Source organism: Pinus tabuliformis, chromosome Q (assembly GCF_031772625.1).
Source record: "Pinus tabuliformis cultivar Carrire ecotype Pingquan chromosome Q, CPIR1, whole genome shotgun sequence".
NCBI lineage: Eukaryota > Viridiplantae > Streptophyta > Pinopsida > Pinales > Pinaceae > Pinus > Pinus tabuliformis.
This window is the reverse complement of record NC_142296.1, coordinates 1265321697-1265344176: the sequence shown is the minus strand read 5'-3', so window position 1 is coordinate 1265344176 and position 22480 is coordinate 1265321697.

The window sequence follows — 22480 nt, the reverse complement described above, 5'->3', positions numbered from 1 at the left end:
ACCTTACTATGGAAGTGGGGATAAATTAATGGTCGAATATTTTTCATCTGCACATTACCATTAGGATCTACTACTGGGAATTCAAAAGTGAGTTATCCTTGGTCATTCTTTCCAACTCCTCCATCTCATATGCATGGATTAGTCTCACCAGTCCCTTCACCAGTGTCATTCTCATAGCGGTCCATGCCTCCTCCAAATAAACTAAACCATGTTCTAAATGAAGGCCTAAGAATTTCAATTTCAAATGTAACTATTACCTTCTTTCTTGTTGCTGGTTGTGAAATACCTGAATTGTTGTTTCCACAATCCAACTGCAATGTACCAATTTGATTGATTCCAGTTAATTTGGAGTGTTGACATACAACAAACCCAATCCAATAATTATAAATTTCTAAATTATCAATTTTAGGCCTACCTTTCCTAGGTTTATGTCCTTTACCCCTAGTCATTCATGTTTAAAAGAAAAAAAATCCAGTCAAAAAATTTCAAAACTATAAAAAACACTTATTAGCCAAAATCAAGCTCAATTTCAATATTGTAGATATCTCAAAAAAAAAAACATGCAACAATTTTATCATTAAAAATAAATTATCCCTCTACTAGCACACAACAAAAGAAGCACACTGCTAACAAAAACAATGTAGAAATCACATCTACTTCTAAAATAATTTAGCCGAAATTTATGAGAATATTTCAAATGTGTCCCTGGAAAAAACGCCAAAATGTTGGGTATTAATATTGTTTATATAGATGAATCAACTCTTATTTGTCAATCTAGAGGTCATAAGATTTGAGGCGTATCATAGGTAATGCCAAAAGACTCCATAAGCCTTTCAAAAAGCACTCATATTTCCAACCCAACATAACTAATTTTCCATGTTCTGAAATTGAAAGATAATTTTTTGTTATCACTCTGTAATTTTCCTAGGTTGAGGAAGAAAAATACAAAGATAACCACAAAACCACTTTTAAAACCAGGATCTAGCCCTTCTAGATTCAGACATCGATCTCTCTATATGATTTAAATTTTTGCTTCATAGTTTAGGCTAGCTATTTGAGTTTAAGATGGATTTTTCCAAATGTTTGGTTGGAAGATGGTGGAAAAGTCCATTGGGCATGGAGTTATCAACCTTTGGGTAATCAATTACAAATTGACAGAGTAGTTGTAATAGGGCAGGATAAGAAAAGTTTTGGATCTTATAGAGTGTCTGTGGGGTGAATAGGATGAATATGATTTGAGTTCAATTAAATATAGAGCATACTAGGATGAATTCTATATTTAAAATCAAAAATAAAATATGGATATTGCTAACAAGCCAAAGCAAAGTACACTTAATAAAATTCGACCCTTAATCTTCTTGCAACAATAAAGAGGGAAAAATGGATGGAAACTGAGAAAATAAACAATTTAACATAAGAAGCACATCACCAATTATCTATCATGGGAACCCTAAAACAAAACTTTCTATATTTCTGCAAATTGATCACTTTGAGTCCAATCCACAGCTTACATCAATGCAGAGCCCTTTTCTTCATACATAATCCAACCATCTTTACATATTCGTAAACTGTTTATATAGTGCTTTACATAACATTTTTGCAAAATAATAGTCATGACATAATTGCAAAAACAAAGATATTTTAAATATCTCTCAAATTCATGTATGCAAAGATAAAATTAAAAAAATATTTTGTATGTCCAATAATAACTATAGGAAAATATGCTTGTATTTTGGCAACAGAAAAATATGATCAACTTCTTCCCTTGAAAATAGAACAAGCCCTAACTGTATTTTTAGCATTTTTGCTATCATAATAGGTCCCTCTACAACTGGTCCTTTATTCTTCTTCACTTCTGCGGGAAAATATTTAGCTGTTAAAAATGAAAATTGTTTTATTTAATACCGATCCTCTTGCTTGAAATATGGAGTGGTTGTAGTTTTTTCTCAGCAATTTGTGACTGCCCATTCAAAATATGCATTCCCCTTTCCTGTGATTCAACAACTGTCGATGCATTCATTTCTTAACACTTTGGCATTACACAATCAGAGTTTCACTTATCAGAACATTTTATTGAGTGCCACTATATATTGTGCAGGGGTGTAACTTTCTCATATGCCTAGCCCTAGACTTTGGTTCTTTGAGCTATTTGCAACCGTGGGATAGCCCCAATATCAAAGCTTCCTCAATCAGAAGATTTGACTGAGAGTTGTGACATGCCTCAACCTGCGATCAAAAATCTCTGATCTAACGTCATCCTTTGCCACGTGTCACCTCGTGAGTGGTGACATGTGTCACCCTAATTTTCCCCATTAGGGACTTGAAAATATTGAATCTGCCTACCACATGTCTATCATATCATGACGTCATGCTGACATTAGATGTCATGTGGCTTTATCGAAACCAATTGTATTCCACGCGTCCCTTATCGGAACCAATCATATTGTGCCACGCGTTCAGTTATAGGAGAGAGAAAAGGCCCTTTCTTGCTCTGGTTTTTTAACGAATTTCTTTGCTAACCTATTTCTATGCTTTCCTAACGATTTAACACTATCGACCCCTTCCATGTCGCAACTTCGCATATCACAACTTTTTAAAGTTGTCACTTTGCTCCACTTAAGCAATTCGTCGATTTTGATATCAGATCTACACCAAACCCTGTCGACAACTGATCCACCTCATTTGCAATTCACCGATCATTGAACTATGATATGCTCTATGCCATGTACCTCGTCAACATGCGATCGTCGATTAATTTTATGTTGTGATGTGCGTTGGACCTCTGATATGTGCATCTTCGATATCGATCTAGACCTTCGATATGCTTTTTTTTCCTTCCTTTCAAAGGTTTGAAACCTTCAAACTTCAATAGGCCATATATTTTGATCCAGAAGTCCATTTTTGGACTTCACCCTAACAAACTCTATCCTCAATTCTTACACTATTATGGTGTCAACTTTATCAAAATAAAGAAAAGCACTCTGATCAATTTGGAAAATAGCTACTTCACTCATTGGCACATCAAGGAAAATGAGATTGCAAACTACATAAATAATCAAAAAAATTGAAAATACAAGGGCCTCAATCCAACAATTCCAAACGAAGGTTTAAAGAAATCACACAAGTCATCAAAACATTCATGCACTATTTCAACTCTCACTCCCTTGTAATTTCAATTCCTGCACTTCTCACTCATTTTGTGCATTCAAAATGTGGCAATCCAGGTGTGCTAATCATATGTATAGCTTACATAACAAAAAGAAAACCTCACGTTTTTCAATCAAAAAGTACCCCAAATCAAAGGTCTAAAATTGTGTCTAAAGAAAATAATTTGTAAGACAAAACAAATGCAACTAGTAAAAGGTAAGAATCAATTTCTAAAATAACAATGAAAGAACAATTAATCAACTCTTAACAAACCCTTTTCAGACCATCTTGTTTGAAATGTCAAAGGCGTCTATTCCACACATGTACCAACTAAACAAATCACTTGGAAGATCAAATCAAGTGCATTCATTGTCCGGTCATGTTTCACTTGAAAGAAACTTATTATATGAAACTAATCTTCAATCACCAGGTTATGCAAACATTTACCTCCAGTATGCCTATACTGTTAAACCCAAAAAAATAACAAATTTATAACAATAATCAAGTCTCAAGTAGGAAAGATACAAGTGTTTGAATCCTACACTTATGTATTGTGATATTGAATAAGAATTGTATCGTTGCCAAATTTAGGGTTTAGAGACTTCAATGTCACTTCATTTATATTCTAAATCACAAAATATGTATAAAAGAACAAGATGCACTAAGTATTTGGTTCCCAAAACAAATCAAGGGTTTCGGAGGGAATTATTGTTGGATGCAAGTATCATATCATTAAAGCCTTTGAACCAAAGTCATTGATTCCCAAAGAAATGTTTTTACTTGAAAGATATATAGTTCACTAAGCCACATATAAGAAACAAGAGCCACTCATGGCACATCTCATGTAACCCAAATTATGAAAAAATGAAGCAAAGTATCGAGTAAAATAATCTTTCACGAACCAATATAAGACCCTGATTTTCTCAAAAGTCCTTTTATCTCGGAACTATCAAACACAGAAATAAGAACCCTAAGTTGGAATATCACGATAACCAAATCTTAAGGATCAAATAAATGATTTCAAGAGTTAATCTGTGCACAATGTAACTCAGATAATCATAACACTAAAAGATCTTAAGTATATGCAATAACTCCTTCCCAATTCTGGGCTATAAAGACTCCAGACCACACAAAATTTGTATCTTCAAAAGAAATAGAGTCCTCAAATAACATAATATTGTGCAAGCTATACAAGGGTACAATACCTAATTGATAAGCATACACATCGCGATAGTATATTTCAAGATAAACAAGCCACACAATGCTAACTAATAGAGGGATAACGATATGGATAGTTTGGTCCCACACCAACTAGCTCGTACCATCATTAAAGAGAAGTTAAACTACAGAGCAATGAAAATTGTTAACGGGATATAGCACCAATAGAAAGAGAACCTGGCATCGAAACATTGTATTATAAAAATCTGAGTCCTTAATATATATTTAGCTCATTAGTCCAACTCCAACATGATATGACCAATATAGAGTTCAAACTAGAATTACATCATCTCATAGCATCACTAACCTAATTTCTGTCCTGGCTCCTAATTTATAGACATTTTACATCAAAAACCATAGCTATGACTGAGCCATTCTATACAAAGCAAGATGAACACTAGTTACAACATATTGCTAACAATACTTTTAAGGTGAATTGTCCGCTAATCACTGAGATCTTCTCCATATCATACTGGTCTCTTTTATAAGAAGTTGTTATACTCTATGTGTTCTTTCTTGAATACTAGGGAAAGATATCGTGCTTTATCTTCAATCATGAACCTAGAAAAACTCTTACAGCTTAGTTGACTTGCCAACTCGACTTTTTACCTACCAGTCTTCGCTCTTAACCTAAGTGCAGGAATCCCCATACTGGTGCAGGAATCCAAAAATGTGTAAGGTTACTTCTTGTCAAGTACCATCTGCACTTCATATGGGTTAATGACTCATGAAAGATAAAAGTCCTTAATAATACATCAAATGTAAGAATTTTAACCATTAAAATTAAGCTATCAACCTTTTTTAAAGATAAGCAAATATATACCCATATTCTCATGAATACAATTATAGGAACTACGAAATGTGTGCATGAAGGTCTTTAGATTGTAAAATAGAGGGTAAAATGGAGGGTTACATTGTTGGGGTGTGACATTTTTTAATGAAGAAGAGGTGAGATTATTTTTTTCTGCCAAATATTAATTTTATGGAGAACATAGTATACACATGCCTTGTTTAAAGTTGCTACTATATATTCAAAAAAATTTATTGCTTCATCCTCACTGCAAATCAACAAAAAAAAACCTCATGTAAGATGACAACACGCTCATGTGTCTCACATATAGCTGGAAAAATGAGATCAACAGTTGCATGAAAGAAGTAGTTCGCTCAACCATTTTGATCCAAAATTTAATGCAAGTTCATACGATTCTCAAGCTAAACTTCACTCATCTTCAGCAACACTAGATCAAGATTTATTGAAGAGCATCGATAGGTTTTCTATTTCATTCTTGGGAGATATTTAACCCTAGATGTGAGCTTGAACTCAATGGATTTTCTTCGACCCTTATAATTGGGAATTTTCGATCTCCTTAATCATCAAATATGTTAGTTCTATATTCACGGAGTTGTATTTACAACATTTTATGTCACTTTTATTTTATCTTGGAATTATTTTCCGCTTGGCAAAGAGGAACTTGACTCAAAATGCAATAGAATTCAAATAGATTTAGCACATATTTAATTAAAAAATTATCTTTGGTGGTGCCTCTTGTCTTTGACTTGGACCAAAATTTTAATAAGGGGGTCAACGACATTTTGTGTGTGATGGTGTGTAATTCTTGCATTCTATTTTTTTTCTAGTTTTGACATAAATCCAATTTACCATGCACCACAACATATATGGATGACAAGGGAACTAAGTAAAATCAAGGCACACAAATAATATTATGCAATCATAAATGCACATGTGATCAAGCACCCAAAATTAAGAAGTTGAAAAGAACAATTCGAGCAATCTACATTAGCATTTCAAGACAACTCTACAAAGCTGCATCAACATTCATAAATTCAACTTCAAAATCAATTTCATTAGTTTATTTTTTGTAAGTGTAAAATAAAAAAAATTGTCTTGCATTGTGACTTGTAAGTGGTAAAAGCATGTTAATGTGTATCACTTTTTCCCTTTTTGTGGCAAAGAAGTTTTATAAAAATAAATGGAGTTGGAATGTTTACTCTTAAATTTACAAAATCATCAAAAATTAGGTGGTAGCAAAAGAAGACAAAACATGTCAATTTAAATTCAACTTCATGTCATATTTTTTCTAAAATTTAATATATAATTTTTATCTAATTTATTCATTTTCTTTAAAAGATAGCATTAATATTTTACATAAATTTTTAAGTAGTGACAAAACCGCGACCCCCCATTTCTCTATTGATTTATGTTTTTTAATTCCAATTTCTTTAAGAGATGTGTTGTAAACATTCTAAAGATTGCTAAACAAACTTAAAAATAAAAAGTAAGCATATTTTTTAATTATTATTAAAATACTAGTAAAAATGTTCATATTTTCGTATATATAAAACCGCGACCCAAGAAACTACCCTTTCAAGTTTATCAAATCAATTTTTTTTGATAGAAATTTGAAAATAACATATAACAAAATGTTAAAATTATTTTTTGAAAATTTTTAAAATATATTTTATATTTTTTATAATAAAATTTTTAATTATGATTATAATAACGTGTTTTATATTATTCAAAATTTAATATATAAAATTATTTGTTTAGAAATTCTACTTCTATTTTTATATATATTTTTAAAGAGTTTTAGCATTTCATTTAACTTTACATAAAGTAATTTATATTTTGTGAGTGATTAACTATGAGTTGACTTATTTGCAAATTTAGTATTTACTTTTTATAACATTATTTATATTTTCTAAACCCATTAAATAGGTTCACTATTGCTTTTACCAAAATTTATTGTGAGACAGCTTTGTTACAAATTTAGCATTTATTTTTTATAATTAACAAGTATGAAACTCAACTCATTTAATTGATATTTTTATATTATTTTTTTTTATCTTTTTTCATTTGAGTACTTTTTTGCCTTTGAGTACTTTTTTGCCTTTGAGTACAATATGGGGGCAATTTGAGTACTTTTTTGCTTTTGCCATATTTGAGGATTTTTTTTATCAGGTGCATTCCCAGTTGAACCCAACACCCTAGCCCCTATTGGGTCATTAAGTCAGAAATGATAGGGTAGAGTTCTTTCACTCATTGAACTTGTCATTTGAACTTGTCATCCACTCATTGCATTGTAAAATCATTAACTTGGGTGCATTTTCAGTGGTAGTTGACACCCTAAACATTTCAAGCAAGCGTGAAATTGAAAGAAGCAAAGTTTAAATCCAAGATCAAGTGAGCTTGAAAATCAATCAAGTGTTAAAATCAAGCGAGTGTGAAATTCAAGAGTTTAAACGAGTGAGTTCAAATGAAGCAATATTAAAGTATTCAATTATTATAGTTTCTAAATACTCTGATATTATTTACTGTTGAGGACATAGTGAAAATCAGAAAAGCCACTCTTGCTGTTATGAAACCAGCTCAAGAAAAGATAGAAAAGATAGATCAACGCCTTAGAATTCAACCTCTTCGAGGGGGCAACCTCCTTTACATTACATAAATGAACAATTCTTGGATGATTCAAATGACAAAACCTCCTTTCTATATATAGGAGTCTAAGGAGTCACAGTATAATCCAGCCGACCTAACAATAATAATATAAAGCCACAGAAATAACAATAGAGGGATTCTATGGGGCACAGTAATAACAATATGGGGGCAATAGAGGCACAACAATATTAATAAGGGGTATAACTACAATAGTAATGGGGTAATCACTAGTATTATAGGGACCCAACATGCCCCTCTCCTTCAAAAAAGTGTTGTCCTCAACGCTTGAGTAGTTCTGGATACTTCTGCATAAAATTTTCATCCTCCCATGTGGAATCTTCAGCGGATAAGTTCTTCCACTTGATAAGATACTCTGAAATTGATCGATTTCGTAGTTGTCGAGTTCTTGTTTCTGTCACTGCTTCCGGTTCCAATATAATTTTTCCGACCTCGTCAAGTTCTGGCAATATTGTTTGAACTGGGAGCTTGTCCCCTATAACCTTCTTTAAACATGAAACATGGAAAACTGGGTGCAATCGAGAAGCTGCAGGAAGCTCCAATTTGTATGCCATAGTACTAATCTTTTGCAACACCTTGTACGGACCATAATACTTTGGTGATAATTTATTATCCTTCTTAGCTTGCTTGAGGAACATTTGCTTATATGGTTGTAGCCGTAGGAATACCCAATCACCTACATCAAAACTTCTTTCACTGCGATGTTGATCTGCCTGTTGTTTCATTCTATTCTGTGCCAACACGAGGTTATCCTTTAAGAGTTGAAGGACTTGTTGTTGATGTTTAATGTGATGTTCCACTGCCTGAACCTTAGAATTTTCTCTTAAATATGATGTGATGGATGGTGGTTGATACCCATAAAGTGCCATAAATGGGGTCATTTTTTTTGCAGTATGGAAGGAAGTGTTATACCACCATTCAGCCAGAGGCAACCATTTGACCCATTGTGTCTGTTTATCAGATACAAAGAAACAAAGATATCCTTCCAAACATTTGTTTACTATCTCAGTTTGCCCATCAGATTGAGGATGATAAGATGGGCTATGAGCTAACTGAGTACCAAGACAAGAAAATAATTGTGTCCAAAAATTTCCAGTGAAAATGGGATCTCTGTCACTTACAATAATCTTTGCGTTTCCATGTAGCTTTTGAATTGTTTCCATAAATGCAGTAGAAACTGTACTGGCTTTAAATGGATGTGATAATGCACAAAAGTGTGCATACTTGGTAAGTCTGTCAACTACCACCATGATGAAACTCTTTCCGTCAGACTTGGGTAAACCTGTGATAAAATCCATTCAAACCTCCTCCCAACGTTGGCTTGGAATGGATAAAGGTTGTAATAGACCCGGTGTCTTAGTTGTTTCAACTTTATTTTGTTGGCAAACCAAACATTCCGCCACAAACTTTTGAATATCTGATTTAAGGCCATCCCAGAAAAATTCCTTCTTAACCCTGTGGTAAGTTTTTAGAAATCCTGAGTGCCCTCCTAAGGGAGAAGTGTGCAATTCCATAAGAATCTTTTGTTTTAGCTGGGAATTCTTACAGAGGTATAAGTGATCCTTGTACCATAACGAATCATTTTGCCAGCTAAATGTATCAGACGTACTGTAATCTTGTTGTAACTTTCGAATAAGTGCCCACACTTCTTCGTCATTCTTCCATTCCTCCCTTGCTTCATTTATCCAATCTGGTTGGATAATAGAAATGGAGCACAACAATGCTTCCACATCCTCATCCTTTCTTGAGAGTGCATCTGCCACCACATTTTGCTTCCCTTTTTTGTAGATGATTTCAAAGTCATAACCCAACATCTTTGTGACCCACTTTTGTTGCTCTTTAGAGGATAATCTTTGTTCTAAAAAGTATTTAAGGCTATCATGATCCGTTTTTACCTTGAAGTGTCTTCCCATTAGGTAGGGTTGCCATTTCTTAAATTCATGGATTATTGCCAACATTTCCTTCTCATAAATAGCTTTGCTTAAAAACTTTCCCTTGATTGGACGAATTTCAAAAGCAATGGGTCTTTCATCTTGCATTAGAACAGCACCAATTCCATTTCCTGAAGCATCACATTCCACAATAAAGGTTTTTGTGAAGTCCGGTGTAGCTAAGACCGGTGCTTGGCACATTGCCTCTTTAAGATGTTCAAAGGCCTTTGTTGCTTCCGGAGTCCATGAAAATGCATCTTTCTTCAATAATGTTGTTAGAGGTGCTGCTATTCTCCCATAATTCTTAACAAACTTGCGATAATACCCTGTCAACCCGAGAAATCCTCGCAGATGCTTTATGGATGTGGGGATTTTCCATTCCTTAATGGCTTTAATTTTGCTAGGGTCTACCTTAACTCCATCATGAGATACAATATGACCCAGATATTCCACCTCCTGGACTCCAAAGAAACATTTGGATCTTTTTGCATATAATTGTTTCTCCTCCAATAGTTGTAGCACCCTGTCAACATGTTCAACATGATCCTTCCAAGACTTGTTGTAGATTAGTATATCATCAAAAAATACTAACACAAATTTTCTAAGGAATGGTTTGAAAATTGAATTCATCAAACCTTGAAATGTTGAAGGTGCATTGGTAAGGCCAAAAGGCATGACCAAAAATTCATAATGACCCTCATGAGTTCTAAATGTTGTTTTCAGAATGTCTTCAGTCTTCATTCTGATTTGTTGATATCCTGAACGAAGATCCAACTTGGTGAAGTAAATTGATCCATGCAATTCATCCAGTAATTCATCAATGATAGGAATGGGGAACTTATCTTTAATAGTGAGCTTGTTGAGTTCCCTATAATTCAGACACATGCGCCATGATACATCCTTCTTGTGCACCAATACTACTGGAGCAGAGAAAGAACTTTGACTTGGTTTAATTATACCAGGCTCTAGCATTTCTGCAACCATACGTTCAATTTCACTCTTTTGGACATAGGGATATCTGTACGGCCTGATGTTTGGAGGAACACTTCCTGGAATTAGATGAATAGCATGATCATGATCATGCATAGGTGGGAGACCTTTGGGAATCTCAAATACCTTGGAATGACTGTCCAGGACTTTTTGGAGATCTGGAGAAATAGATGATTCTGATGTGGAAACATCTAGCGAACATAATTGTGCAATTACACCTCTTTGCTCCTTTTTTAGAAGCTTTGTCATACCATTAGAGCTGATTATCTTTCATGGTTTCCCTGCAATACCCCTTAATTCAACTTCCTTTCCTTCCGTAGAAAATTTGATGAAAAGTTCTTGAAAATTAAAAGCTATTGTGCCCAAGGATTGTAGCCATTGGACTCCTAGTACAACATCAGCACCTCCCATTGGAATGGAAAGCATTGGGCTAGTCAATACATATTCTCCCATGGATAGCTTGATATTATGGCACTTTCCAGAGCAATTTATTGTTCCTCCATTTGCAATCATCACTTGACACTTTGGTGCTGGATATAGGAAGCAATTCAATTCTTTTGCTACCTTACAATGAATAAAATTGTGGGTGCTTCCTGAATCAATCAACACTATTACCTTTTTCTTCTTGATTTGTCCTTCTATATTGATGGTTTGAGGAGTGGTAATTCCCACCAATGCATTACAAGATATGGTCGGATTTATTTTTTCTTCATCTAGGCTTTGTTCCTGGAGTATATCCTCTTCTTTTGACCTTTCTTGCTCCTTTTCTTCTTCCTCTTCACAATCTATGTAGAATAATTTATTCTCAACACACTTATGACCTTTAGTGTATTTGCTATCACAACTGTAACAAAGCCCTTTTGCTCTTTTTTCTTCCAATTGTTGTGGTGTCAACCTTATAGGTTGTGGAAGACTAGGGGTAACAACACTTCCATCTTTATAGTTGTGAGTGATACGCTTCCTGGTTGCCATAATTTTGCTTTCTATTTTTCTTGCTAACCTGAATTCCTTCTCTATGAATCAGGTTCCCGAAGGCAAACATCATGTTGGATATTATCCTTTAAAGACCCTATTGATCCGGATTTAAACATGAACGCAACAAATTAACCATATACACAAAGATGCAGCGGAAATAATACTTCATTTCATTGATGGAAAATACTGAAATATGCTTACAACCAGAAATGGAAATAAACCAGCTAGGGCGATGGTAGCTTATCTCTGTGAAGAGATGTGGTGGCTACATGCCTCTGAACTGTGTTACAATGAGGCTCGAAGGCCTATTTATTGTTGAGAAACAATGGAAAACCCTTAACATTCCAAAACCTAACCCTAGGAGATGAAACGCCAAACTGTGGGCCCCGTTTGGGGGTAGATTGGTACATCAACTTCCCGGGGTCGTAACTTTGGCATATGATCTTCGTTTGACGCGTACAATAGCTCATTAGAAAGATCTATCCGAGCACTATAATTGTTGGAACGGGCAACATCGGTCCATTACATGGACCCATGTTGCCCCTGGATTCCCCAAAAAACGTCGTTTAGGGCCTCAAAACGGCTCCGGAAGTTCAGGACCCGAAAAACTGCTAAAAATAGTAAGTTGTGCTACAATTAAGGAAACTGAAAATGCTGAGAAAGACAATGGTGGGGGTCCAGGTGGACTTGGCAGGTGGCCACCAATATCCACCTGGATCATTCCTCCCCCCTTAGGAAGCAATGGTCCCCATTGCGTTGAGCTCCTCCATGAGATGAGGAAACTTCTGCTGAACTTGTTCCCTGGTGAGCCACTTGCCCTGCTGAAGGAGTTGGCCTGCTTTGACAACTCGATACAGTTGGATATTCTGTTGGCGAGTGTTCTTGCTCTGTGTGTCCATGATCCGATCAGTTGCAGCTTGTTCCATGCAATCTGGATTTAATTCTGTGGGTTTGAGTTGTTCTGCAATGTCGGATGTGTCTAGCAATGGTGGAAAGTATGGCCGAAGGCGGTCCACATTGAACACTGGGTGCAGGCCAAGGAATGGGGGAATGCTGAGCTCAAATGCATTGTCTCCCATAGCCTTAGTAATGGTGTGAGGACCATATCGGAGTGGTCTCAATTTCCGATAGGCTCCAGTAAGGCGTTCCTTTTGCAAATGCAACCAGACTTTGTCGCCCACCTGAAACTTGTGTGGCACCCGGTGTTGATCATGTCGCTGCTTGTACTTGGCATTTGATTTCTCAAGAATTTCATGGACCTGCTGGCGAATATGTTGGATGCGCTCAATGAAGCTGGTGGCCTTATCTGTTTCGGACTAGACATGAGCTGAATTCATGTGAGTAGCTGCAAGGGGCATGGCCACATCAATGGGGCATAGTGGCTGGAATCCCAAACCCACCTGAAAAGGGCTATGGCCAGTGGAGCTGTGAATAGATCGGTTGTAGCTGTGCTGAACATAGGGGAGGCTCTCGTCCCATGTGCGTGGATGCTTTGAGTTATACATGCGCAGAATGTGCACAATCATCCTGTTGACCACCTCTGTCTGGCCATCAGTTTGAGGATGGAAGGCTGTGGACTTCGTGAGTTTGGTGTCCAACATTGACCAGAGACTGGACCAAAATGTGCTGAGAAACCGACTGTCCCGATCTGAGATGATAGACTGTGGGATCCCAAAGTGCACCCACACTCGTTCAAAGAAGAGTTTAGCAGTGGCTTCTGCTGTGATATTCTTCTTGCAGGCCATCATAATGGCCATCTTCGAGAACCTGTCGACGACCACAAAAACACAGTCATTTCCATGCTTAGTGGAAGGAAGGCCTGACATGTAATCCATGGAGATGGATTCCCAAGGTCGACTAGGGGTAGGCAACGGGGTATAGAGGACGTGCTTCTTAATGGTCGGTTTGGCAATGGCACAGGCAGTACATGATCGGATGTACTTCCCAACATCCTGTCGAAGATTCGGCCAATAGAAATAATTTTGCGGTACTGCCAGTGTTTTCTCGACCCCGAAATGCCCCGCAGCCCGACTGTAGTGTGCTTCCCAAATCATCTTGGCACGCTCGCTTGAAGGAACACAAAGGTGACCGAGGTGGCATAATAGGGCGTCCTGGAGGTGAAAATCTGCAACATGCCGACCCTCCAAGAGTGTCTGGTATGTGTGGCCGAAGTCTGGGTCGCTTTTGTAGAGAAGTGGCCAACCAACAGTCTCGTGCCCACAAGAGTTGAGCACCGTGGTTAGCGCCATGATCGGTGGCCGACTGAGGCAATCTGCAACATTATTGGTGCTGCTCTTTTTATACTTGATATTCAAGTGAAACTGTTGCAGGTATGTAGACCACTTCTGATGGCGATCATTCTGCAATTTCCCTTGGGTCTGTATGAACTGCAGAGGTCGGTAGTCTGTGTGGATGACCGTTTCCTTCCCCAAAATGTAATGCTTCCATTGTCGGCAGGCCTGTACAATGGAATACATCTCTTTATCATAAGTGGGGTACTTCCGGACTGTGTCTGAAAGTGTTTCACTGTGATATGCCACTGGATGTCCATGTTGAGTAAGGACTGCCCCAATAGCATAGTCAGAGGCATCTGTCTCGACCTCAAATGGTTGTTGTAAATCTGGTAACGCGAGCACTGGTGCTGTGCAGAGGCGATCCTTCAATTCCCTGAATGCCTTCTGTTGAGATTCAAACCAAAAAAAAATTGCTTTCACCCCGCCCTTGGTGACTTGACTCAAGGGCCAAGAAATATGAGAAAACCCCAACACAAACCTGCGGTAGAAGTTGGCAAGACCTAGAAAGCTGCGGAGCTCTGTTAGAGTGGTTGGAGAGGGCCAATCCCGAATGACTTGGATCTTGGCCGGATCGACATGCACCCCCTGTTCATCAATGATGTATCCCTGATACTGAACCTGGGTCATGCCAAAAGTGCATTTCTCCAAATTGGCACATAGCTTGTGTTGCCGCAGTGTTTGGAGAACCTGTCGGATGTGGTGGAGGTGCTCTTCCCAACTCTGGCTGAAGATCAGAATGTCATCCAAGTATACTACTACAAAGGAGTTGGTGAATGGCCGCAAGATGTCATCCATTAGCCTCATAAAGGTTGCAGGAGCATTCGTCAACCCGAAAGGCATGACCAACCATTCGAAGAGGCCCTCCTTGGATTTGAAGGCAGTCTTCCACACATCGGAGGGTTCGATTGGTACCTGGTGATATCCTGACTTCATATCGATCTTGCTGAAATATTTCACCCCCTTTAGTTGGTCTAGGAGGTCATCAATCCGCGGGATCGGGTACCTATTACGGACAGTGATCTTGTTCAGCGCCCGATAGTCAATACAGAGTCTCCACGCCCCATCCTTCTTTTGTACCAACACGATCGGGCTCCCACAGGGCGATGAACTCGGACGGATGTGACCTTTCTGCAGGAGCTCCTGAATCTGCCTCTTGATTTCATCGTTCTCCAGAATGGAGCGCCGATAAATTGGTCCATTGGGTAGCGGCGCACCTGGGGTCAGATCGATGGAGTGCTTGACTTGACAGTGCAGAGGAACCCCTGCCGGGGAGGTGAAGATGTCCTCGTACTCCTCCACAACCTTGTCCATCTGTAGTTGTCGTGCAGAGGGACCCCGTTTGGAGGCCGCGGCCACTGTCTTCTTCTTTCCTTGAGGGCGTATCATCAGGAAAACAAATTTCCTAGTTTTGGAAATGATCTTACTGCATTGTTTTGCAGTAATCAAAGAGATGGCAGCAGGTGGTGCTACCTCTGGTATCCTGAACAACTTATTTCCCAATGTAATAATAACAGGACGGGGCCTTGATTCATACACAGCATGTCGCTTCCACAAGTATGGTTGTCCTAGTAATACATCACAAACTTCAAGGGGAGCAATGTCACACAATACCTCATCCGTGAAGGGCTTGATGTTGTATGGAAGGCGACACTGCTGGCTCACGCGAAGATCTCGTCCTTGGTGAAGCCACCCAATGGTGTATGGTTGTGGATGTGCTGTGGTCGGTAAGCCCAACCGCTTCACGACCTCTGCCGAAATGAGGTTCTTTTGACTCCCGCTATCAACAATGAACTGTATCGGGGAGCCCTTTACCCACATCTGGGAGTGGAAGAGACGCTCCTCCTCCTCTGGATCTTCGGGTTCATTTTTCTGGATCTTTGCGGTAGCAACAGTGGCGCTAGGATCCGCATCAATGATCTGCTTCCCTTTTTCATACCCCTTATCGGGTTCTGACTCAGAGTCGGAACATGCATCTGATTCTGAAACCTTTAGCTCAGCCACCAGTGACTGCTTGGCCCGACACTCACTTGTGTTGTGAGTGGAGCTCTTATGGAACTCGCACCATTTTCCAGTGTCCTTTCTCGGCTTCGCGGCACTGTTCTTTGCTTGCGGCTTCGGCTGGTTGTCTTGGGCTGTCCCGCCTTGGCTTTGTCCTTTGTTCTGTGGTTTAGGGGCACCTTTCCCCTGCTTTGGATTCGCAGATCCAAAGTCTCGCTTCTTTTGTTTCAACTTCTGCTCGACCTTGACGGCATATCGGTATGCTGCGCCGAGCGAGGGGATGTTTAGGAATTGTATTTCTTCCTGGATGTACTTATGCAGGCAGCCGCGTTATTTGAGTATCAAATGTTGCTCTGAATCCTTGATACCCAACTTTGTGCGAAGGGTATGGAAAAGATTGGTGAACTCCGGCACGTCTTGGTCCCTTCCCTGCCGCAGCGTGGTCCACTTTATGTATTCATCCTCATAGCTTCCGACAGGGTAGTACTGCTCCTTGATGGCATCCCGGAACGAATCCCAGGTGGGTGCGGCTGAACATAGTGAGCCAGTACTTTCATCCTTCTGCTCGCAGTAGGTTTCCCACCAGTCCTTGACGTGGGGGGCTGCTTTGAGAAGAGCAAAAACAATCTTTTCCCGACTCGAAAATTCATGAACAGAAAAATAACCCTCTAGTAGATTTAACCATTTATCTACGGCATCTGCGTCTATCTGACCCTCGAATATGGGGATTTCAAAATTAACTTGTACCTTAAAGGGTGTGGCGTTTCCAGAGTAGCTGCTGGAAGCCGATGCATTGCTTCTGGGTAGCCGCTGAAGGATCTGGGCAAAGCTGTCCATCATCGCGTTCCGTTGTCGCTCGAGGGCTTCTTCAAGCAAGATTTTGATGGGATCTCCTGCCCCCTCGTCTTTCTTCTCGTCCGCCATGGGAGGCCGTCAGGATTTGCGAGGCTGGTCTTGCAAAGGTTCAACCAGTTCAAGCCCTAACTCCTTATATCCCGACCTTGTTGGGGACATGCAAAGAAAAACAGAGAACAAGCAGACCGCTCTGATACCACTGATCCGGATTTAAACAGGAACGCAACAAATTAACCATATACACAAAGATGCAGCGGAAATAATACTTCATTTCATTGATGGAAAATACTGAAATATGCTTACAACCAGAAATGGAAATAAACCAGCTAGGGCGATGGTAGCTTATCTCTGAGAAGAGATGTGGTGGCTACATGCCTCTGAACTGTGTTACAATGAGGCTCGAAGGCCTATTTATTGTTGAGAAACAATGGAAAACCCTTAACATTCCAAAACCTAACCCTAGGAGATGAAACGCCAAACTGTGGGCCCCGTTTGGGGGTAGATTGGTACATCAACTTCCCGGGGTCGTAACTTTGGCATATGATCTCCGTTTGACGCGTACAATAGCTCATTAGAAAGATCTATCCAAGCACTATCATTGTTGGAACGGGAAACATCGGTCAATTCCATGGACCCATGTTGCCCCTGGATTCCCCAAAAAACGTCGTTTAGGGCCTCAAAACGGCTCCGGAAGTTCAAGACCCGAAAAACTGCTAAAAATAGTAAGTTGTGCTACAATTAAGGAAACTGAAAATGCTGAGAAAGACAATGGTGGGGGTCCAGGTGGACTTGGCAGGTGGCCACCAATATCCACCTGGATCACCTATGAACACATCAATCCTATGCTCCTCTAGAATATCTTTTACCATTATGTTCAATTTTTGGAACTCCTCAATGTGCTCCATTATTGAACCCTTTTGTTTGAGACTTATCAATTGGCTAAAAAAAGTGTTGCTTTTTGTATCCTCATAATGTGCTATCAATTCTTCTGTAAAAATTGCCCAAGTGATAAATTGTTTACGAGAGCGAAGCCATTGATACCATACAAACTGATTTGGTTCCAAATATAAAGTTGCCATACGTACCTTTTGTGTGTTTTGCACATTATTGAGATCGAAGAATTGCTCCATCTGTAATATCCATGTTGCGGGATCCTTGCCATCAAACTTCCTCATATCGATTTTTGGAATATGGTGGGTCTTCGATCCAACATTAGAGTCTATGGAATCATGATTAACATTTCTTTTGTTCTCATCATGAGTTTCCTTTACTACCCTTTCACCATTAGTGACCCTTTCTTGTAGCAACTTCTTCAATTCCTCCATGTCTGTCTTCAAATCTATCTTCAAATCATCCATATTAGCTTCTACGCCTATCTTTAAACCATCGATCTTAGCTTCTACATCTTTATTTAAACCATCCATCTTAGATTCTGTTCCTTTTTGTGCAAGTGACACTTGTTGCACTTGGTCTCGTAATTTTGCTATATCATGTTGCATTTCTTCCTCTTCTTCATAAGTCATGCTAGAGCTTTCAGGTTGCTTACTAGGTTTTAATATTTTCTTTCCTCGGGGCATCAATTACCGATAATAATGCTTTACTATGCCCTTTGAATTCCTTCAAACCAATCTTACGCAAAAATTTAAAAAAAAAACTACACACCTTTTTTCACTTTGTAGAAGCCTGATATTGAATCTGATGTATCTCTGTAATTTCGAATTATCTAGTTCTGAAATCGTGACCTGTAGTAGCCTTCTATGTCCTCTTTCCAATGCCACTAGTCTGATCCAAATTGGATTCTCCAAGAAAGAGTTATGCACAATCTCCCGCAGTGACCTGATTATAGACTAGTTCAGTAGAGCGAACTTGTATGAAGTGCCACGTGTCATTGTTTCTACCTTTGACTCTAAAAAACATATACAAGAAAACTACAGTCCATCTTCTTTCTGTACCTTCTTACGAAATTTCATTCCGATGCTCAGAAAGAAAGTTATGACGATTTTCCCCAGGTCACCTGTTTGGAATGTAATTCAGGAGTCTGCAAAAAGACCAACTTCCTCAGATCATATCTCCGCAAATATAGCGCGAAAAGCTCTGAAATTTGGACCCAAGGTTCAGCGCGCTTTCTTCTCAAATGGGTTTCTTTTGCAACTTCTGAAACGTTGCAGACAAAAAGCTATAGAGAAAATTCCACGATGACCTATTTGGAGCAGCGAAACCCTAGAATCCAAAGCTCTGATACCAAATGGTATGAAACCAGCTCAAGAAAAGATAGAAAAGATAGATCAACGCCTTAGAATTCAGCCTCTTCGAGGAGGAAACCTCCTTTACATTACATAAATGAAAAATTCTTGGATGATTCAAATGACAAAACCTCCTTTCTATATATAGGAGTCTAAGGAGTCACAATATAATCCAGCCGACCTAACAATAATAATATAAAGCCACAAAAATAACAATAGAGGGATTCTATGGGGCACAGTAATAACAATATGGAGGCAATAGGGGCACAACAATATTAATAAGGGGTATAACTACAATAGTAATGGGGTAATCACTAGTATTATAGGGACCCAACACTTGCTGATATTAAAATGCATCTATATCATGCACATGAGATGAATGAGTTTCTCCAACTTGAGTCACGGCTACAACAAGATGAGTTGCAGTAGAAGAGTTATGTTTCTGAATAATTTCTAGTTCATAAAAAATTGATTTTTGTGTTTAATGATGAAGATAATTTCAAGCCGCTCAACAATACAACTACAAGTGTGGAAGATGTACATGATAAATTTCAGCATTCTCTTTCCAAGCCAATCATCAAACCATGGGAAGAAATTTAGTATATAAAAAATTGATATGGTTAAGGATATGGAAAATATGACAACAATTTGCATATTCCTAATTATTAAAACCCAATAAAGCTCATCGGTGGAGGATTTCCTGATCAAGCAACATCAAAAATGAATGAGAAAGTTGAAGAAAAGCCATAATGTCAACATTGTCAAAGAACTGGTCATATGGAAGATAAATTTTTGGATCTCCATCCTTGTTACCATTGTGGAAAGAAGTTTCACTCGTCAGAGAGATGTTACAAATGAAACATAGTATCAAGATTGAAGATTGAATATGCATGGATTGAACATTGGGAGTTGTTATCAACAGTCAAATGATTTTATATATATATATATATATACAACCAAAGAATTCAATCTTTAGTAATTACATGGTGTAGCTAACACTCAAATGAAGATGGTACTCTCATGTGCTTGAAAGGGGGACTACAATGGTGAAACTCTCCTACATCTTAAGGGGGGGAGTTCAAAAATCAAGTGAATCAGTCTCTCCTTTCAGATGAAAAAAGGGGAATTGATGATGATGGTTTTCATACTAAAATTTTTGACAATAGCACAATTTTCCAGTGGGCAAGTAATTGGGATGTTGATTGGGAGTAAATTAGTCAAGATTTTTGTTCATTTGTATGGTCATTTGACCTAGCAAAGAAAAGATGGATCATTTTGGATTGTATCTTGGCATTATATTGAGTTAATCATTTTCAGGGATGTATCAAAATTGTAGTCGATTCACTTCTCTTAGTGTGTTCTCTTCATATTGGAGTTTTCAACATCCCGTTTTGGTGATTCTTCACACAATTCTTCATTGAGGCTCAACACAGAAGTTTCAGCATCAAGACCTGGAGATGGTAGCAGTACATGTTGCATTTATGGTATTATTTCTAAGACGTATGATTGTGGGGGACTATGTTAGCCTCTTACTCACATAAACAATCATTAAGTCCTAATGTACCAACTTCATTTATTTTACAGCTTAGGATGTAGTTTTTATCCTAGGTATGCTTCTAGAGTTTCTAGATTCTATATTCTAGAGCTTATACCCTATTTTATCTCTTCCTTGTTTATCTCTTCTATGAGGTGTCAAGGTGAGAACATATCAGCTGGTTCGTTCATTTTATTATAAAAATTGGTATCATTAAACATTGAGATAATGAATACAATCATATTTCCTCTTTGGTCAATTTCAAGTGTCATTGTTTGATATTATTATTTTTTGTATTTGCCATATTTCTTCAAGATTATTTTCTAGAGGATAATCTCAAAATTCACCAATGGGGTCTCAACTAAGGGAGATTCAAACCATTTTTTTATTATTTTGAAAATTGACTCTTCCATGCCCAACTCTGTTATCCCTTTTGAAATTCAATCTCCATTGGTTTGAATACTCCTTGTTCTTTCAAGCACTAAAGGATGTCCAAAGACCACACAATCCATCCAATCATGCTTATACACCTCCCCAACTTGAAGTAAAAATTAAATGATCAAATCAACTATTATATTTTGGATGCAATAAAAAAGGAAGTAGACAACAAGAACCTTGAAGAATTATAAAAATGAGTATGTGAATTTTTGGAAGGATAGGAGAGGGTTTTTCATAAAAGTAGAATAGATACCTATTGAAATCTCTAGAGGAGCAAAAAAGAAAAAGCTTGACGATGAACCACACTGGATGGTTTGAAACATGTCGACATAGCTCTTATGATGTTATTATCACCAAAATGTTTCTCATTATTCAAAGAAAAATCTTACTAAATAGAGTGAGGGAGTGGGGAATGAAAGGTGGAGATTTATGGCTTAAAGCAAGAGATAAAAACACTAAGTTCATTCATCAATTTTCCTACTATAAAAAATCCATAAACTCAATTTGGCCCATCTCTAAACTTGATGGATATCAAGATACCTTATTTCCTAAATTTTTTGAAGAAGGTATTTAGTTCTTCTAAAACCTATAAAAAGAATAATCAAGGGTTACTATCAATTCCATCCTCTAGGTGGTATCCAACATCCCTAGTTTTATAGATCAAGAAAAAAATTCCTAATTAATGGCTAAGCTATCCAAGGGGGAGCTTGAAATTGTTCTTTATAGCTTTCATTAACACAAAAAAACAAGACTAGATGTGCTCAAAGTTCAATTTTTTATTGGATGCTTTGAATTCATTAGAGGAGACTTAATCAAAGTTGTGGGGTACTCCAGAAATTATAACCAGATATTAGCCTCTTTCAATTCTAATGTCCTTTCCTTTATCCCAAAATATAACAATCCTTCAACTTTGAGCAATTCGAACCTATTTCCCTTTGTAACTCCATTTACAAAATAATCTATAAGGCTATTTCCCTATGTCTCAAGTACGTCCTCTCTAGCCATATTTTCCCAAAGAAATTTGTTTCTTAAAGGGAAGACAAATCCTTGAAGCAATTGATCTTGCTCAGGAAGGGTTGCATTCCATTCACCCAAGTGATTATAAATGAGTGGTCTATGAATATTATTTAACAAAAGCTTTTTATAGAGTCACCTAACTCTACTTTTGATTTACTTCATATATGTTTCATCTTTTGTCAATATTTCCTTTTCATGGATTCTAAACTATATCAATTCATCCTTATTTACAATTATCATCAACGGGATATCCACTTCATTTTTCCATGTTGAAATAAGATTAAGGTAGAGCTACCCCCTCTCTAGATCCTTTCCTTCTAGTGTTTAAATGCCTTAGTATAATCATAAAGGATACGCGTAATAAG